This window comes from Dromiciops gliroides, chromosome 1 (genome assembly GCF_019393635.1).
Source record: "Dromiciops gliroides isolate mDroGli1 chromosome 1, mDroGli1.pri, whole genome shotgun sequence".
NCBI classification, from domain to species: domain Eukaryota; kingdom Metazoa; phylum Chordata; class Mammalia; order Microbiotheria; family Microbiotheriidae; genus Dromiciops; species Dromiciops gliroides.
Window position 1 is genome coordinate 515,443,427 of NC_057861.1, and position 4,523 is coordinate 515,447,949.

Here is a 4,523-nt window from a genome sequence, read left to right on the forward strand (position 1 = left end):
TGTGTTATTCTTTCCATTTAAATTATTGTAGTTATTGTGTATATTGTTTTCTTGCTTACTTCACTTTGCATCAATGAACATAGATCTTACCATGCTTCTCTACGTTTATCACACATCATTTCTTTTAGCTCATTATTACATTCTTCTAATGGAATTGGAACAGTTAAGTGGTGCAGTGGATAGAGTGACATAGAGTTCCTAGAGTCGAGAAGACCTGAGTTCAAATATGACCTCAGAACCTGGGAAAATCACTTAAGCCTTTTTTCCTGTTTCTTCATCTGTAGAATGAGCTGGAAAAGGAAATGACAAACCATTCCAGTATCTTTGCCAAGAAAACTGGAGATGGGGGTCACAAAAAGTTAGACATGACTGAAATGACCAAACAACAGTAAGCATTATGACATAGTTCAATGTTTGGAAGTGCCATTCCCCCTTTATCCTTACTTCTTTTCATAATTTCCCTTGATATTCTAGATCATTGCTTTTTGTCAATGAATAATTTTATTTTATCAAGCTCTGTAAAGTATCCTCTTGGTAACCTGATTGGTATAAGATTAAATGTATAAACTAATTTTGGTAGTATTGTCATTTTTATTATTTTGGATCGACCTAGCCATGAGCACTGAACATACTTCCAGCTATTTAGGTTGTTCTTTAAGGAGCACTTTGTAATGAAATCAATACAAATATTTTGTGTACTATGAGAGATTGATCCCCAGATATTTTATGCATTTTGTAGTTATTTTGGAATGGAATTTCCCTTTCTATTATGACTTTGCTATATTTTTAATGTGTCATCCCACTTTTCCAAAAGCCCTATAGTTTTTATTGAGTGATTTTTAGTAACACATTTGTAACCTTATAGCAGAAAATACTACTTTCCTCTTGGGAAGGATTGATTAAGAAAGGTTTCCTAGAGAAGGTGGCACCTTGATCAAAGAGGAGGATTTTAATAGATAGAGATAACTAGAATACAAGCACATATGAAGAAATGGTGAGATGGAATGAGGTTAGAAAGATCATTAATTGAGAGGAATGATAATGTAAATCTGTCCTGCTGCTTGTTTTTGTAAGGCTTACAAGCTAAGAATGGTTTGTACAATTTAAATATAATTTAATTTTGTATTATATTTATGCAACATAACATATTACAATATAATACAATTTGAAATATTTGTTATTGAATCATTGTTTTCTATTTGGTCTATCCTAATAGTTAGCACTCGAAGTCTAAGAGTTCCTGGGAAGAAGAAAACTAAAAAAGTATAACCAAAGTACAAACATGAATCAGATGTGGGAGAAGATGTTTTTTCCTTCATGTAAGAGAGGGTGGTAAGCATAGGACTGCTATTAAATAAGCTCTTTCAAGTGATAAAATAATGGGATTTGGCAGATTCCCAGGGGTCCCACCTGAAGATTGATTTGGAATTGATTGAATTAGGTGAGACCGAGAAACTGACTGAGAACCTACTTAAGAATGATTAAATCGAGACCACACCTGGCTGGCCTTGAGTGGGGTGTTTTTCTCAGAGGCTATGGACTAGGACATTAACAGGAGACCACCCTCAACCAATCAGCTTGAAGGACTTCCCATTTTGGGGAGAGAGACTTCAGCTTGCTGGCAGACAGAGAAAAAGAGAGGGCTTCTTTTTCATTGGGACTTCAGCTTGGTGGCAGAGAGAAAAAAAGGGAGGGTCCCTCTTTGAGTCCAGAACTGGTTTGTGGTGGCAGAACTTCACATGGGCTTAGAGATAAAGGGAGGTTTTCTTTCTGGCTATCCTGCATAGATCTAAGCTAGGATTTTGCACCCTATCTCTCTTCACTAACTTCTAATACACTTTAATAAATACTTAAAAGCCTAAACTCTTGCTGAATTTATCAGTAAATTTTAGTCAGTTTCCCCCAAAAAGAAACTGTGGGGGGGCAGGTTAGGACCCACATTAGATTTTAAACATCACAAAAGGCATAATATGGTTTGATAATTTTGCCTATTAATCATCTTATGTTTCACCTCTGCACTGAGTACTGTCAATTACATAGCTAACTTTGATTTTTCTTCTGGTGGTTTCTGTTCTGCTAGTGTTCAGATAAATACAGGTGTTTTCCCTTGACATCAATCACTGCTACTCTTGGAGAACACCACTCTTACCACCTTGTTGGTGGGAAATACCACTGCTACAATGACAGAACTCTAGAACATTTTAGTTCATTATAAGGTTTATGCTAAAGGAAGAAAACATACAACCAAGGAAAAGGCATCCAGGAACCTTGGTACAGATATAGTTAATTAAGTTCTGGCTCCATACAATAATAGAGGCCATCAATGTCAGAGTTGAAAAGGGCTATCTTCCTCTACTCTTTGCCAAGGTCTTGTCACTTTAGGGCTATATCCAAGAGAGCCACTTGATAGAAGCACCTTGTAAATTATATATAACCAGTAGCCTACCACCCAGATTTTCCACTGGAAACAGATGGAGGATATTTGCATATGTTCTGAGGTTAGAGGGAAGAGGTCTCCATTACCTAAGTAAAGTTAAGAAACTTATGATAGGGCAGTCATGAGGAGTGAGAGCCTGTGAGAATAGACTAGCATGAAGAGCATAAGTGAGGGGCAGGTAGGTGGCACAGTGCATAAAGCACTGGCCTTGGATTCAGGAGGACCTGAGTTCAAATCCAGCCTCAGATACTTGACCATACATACTAGCTGTGTGACCCTGGGCAAGTCACTTAACCCCCATTGTCCTACCAAAAAAATAAAATAAAATTTAAAAAAAATAAGCAAATGGAGAAAACAAAGTCTATTAATTGTAACCTTAAAAAGATGGGGAAATATCAGTCAATAAGCATTTATGAAGCTATTACTATATGCTGGGTCCTATGCTAAGTATTGGAAATACAAATACAAGTAGAAAGAAGGACAGTTCTTGCCCTTAAGAAACTTACATTCTTGTGATGGAAGGCAACATATAAAAGGAACCTGAAAAGGATTTGTGTGGGGGGAAGACAAAAGTACCTGTCTACCGGGTGTGGTAAGGAAAGTCAAGGGTGCATCCTGGAGAGGAGACATATATGACCTGGGTCTCAATAAATGGAGGTTCTGGGAGTAGTCATTCAATCAGGAGCAGAGTCTCTAGGAGTGGAGGATACTTCCAATGTGTGTGAATTCCAGAGTTGGAGTGAGCCTTCAGGAAGAAGGGCCTAGAAGAAAAAGTCCTGAGCACATCCAGGAGAAGAATGAGAACAATTCCTGGAGAGGAACAAGTTTTTCAGTTGTTTCAAACATGTCCATCTCTTTGTTACCCCATGTGGGGTTTTCTTAGCAAATATCCTAGAGTGGTTTGCCATTTCCTTTTCCAGCTCATTTTATAGAAGGAGGAACTGAGGCAAAGTTAACTGAATTGCCCAGGGTCACACAGCTAGTAAGTGCCAAGTGTCTGAGGCCAGATTTGAACTCAGGTCCTCCTGAATCCAGGGCCAGTGCTTTATCCACTGTGCCACCTAGCTGCCCCGTGAGGCCAGTTTTGAACTCAGGAAAATGAGTCTTTCTGACTCTAAGCCCAGCACTGTTGCCACCTAGCTACCCAGAGAGGAACAAAATAATGCAACAAAACAAATAAGACAGTGGATAGGAAGAGAAAATACACCAATTTGTTGTATAGAAGATATATATATATATAAATACACATGCAGAATACAAATAAGAGGCTGGAGCAAAATTTTCTATGATGATTCCCCAAAGCTGAAGTTGTGATCATGCTATCAGACAAAATAAGAACAAAGTTTAATAATATTAAGAAATATAGGGGCAGCTAGGTGGCACAGTGGATAGAGCACTGGCCCTGGAGTCAGGAGTACCTGAGTTCAAATCCGGCCTCAGACACTTAACACTTACTAGCTGTGTGACCCTGGGCAAGTCATTTAACCCCAATTGCCTCACTTAAAAAAAAAAAAAGAAAAAAAATATAGGGGCAGCTAGATGGCGCAGTGGATAGAGCACCGACCATGGATTCAGGAGTACCTGAGTTCAAATCCGGCCTCAGACACTTAACACTTACTAGCTGTGTGACCCTGGGCAAGTCACTTAACCCCAACTGCCTCACCAAAAAATATATATATATATATATATATATATATATATATATATATATATATATATATATATATATATATATAGGGGAACTACATGATGTTTGACGTTACCAATGACAAAGAAACAATATTAATACAAATATATATATATATACATATATATATACATATATATATATATATATATATATAAGCCAAATAGCATTGCATCAAAATTCATAAAGGAAACAGTAACTGAATTACAAAAGAACATAGATAAGATAATAATTATGGAAGACTGTATTGTTTTACTCTGTCTTAATACAGGCTTTGTAAGATTTGAGATACCAATACTTTCTATAGACTGATTTTTTGGGGGCAATGAGGGATTATCAGTCCCATTTATTTATTTATTTTTTTTGTGGGGCAATAAGGGTTAAGTGACTTGCCCGGGT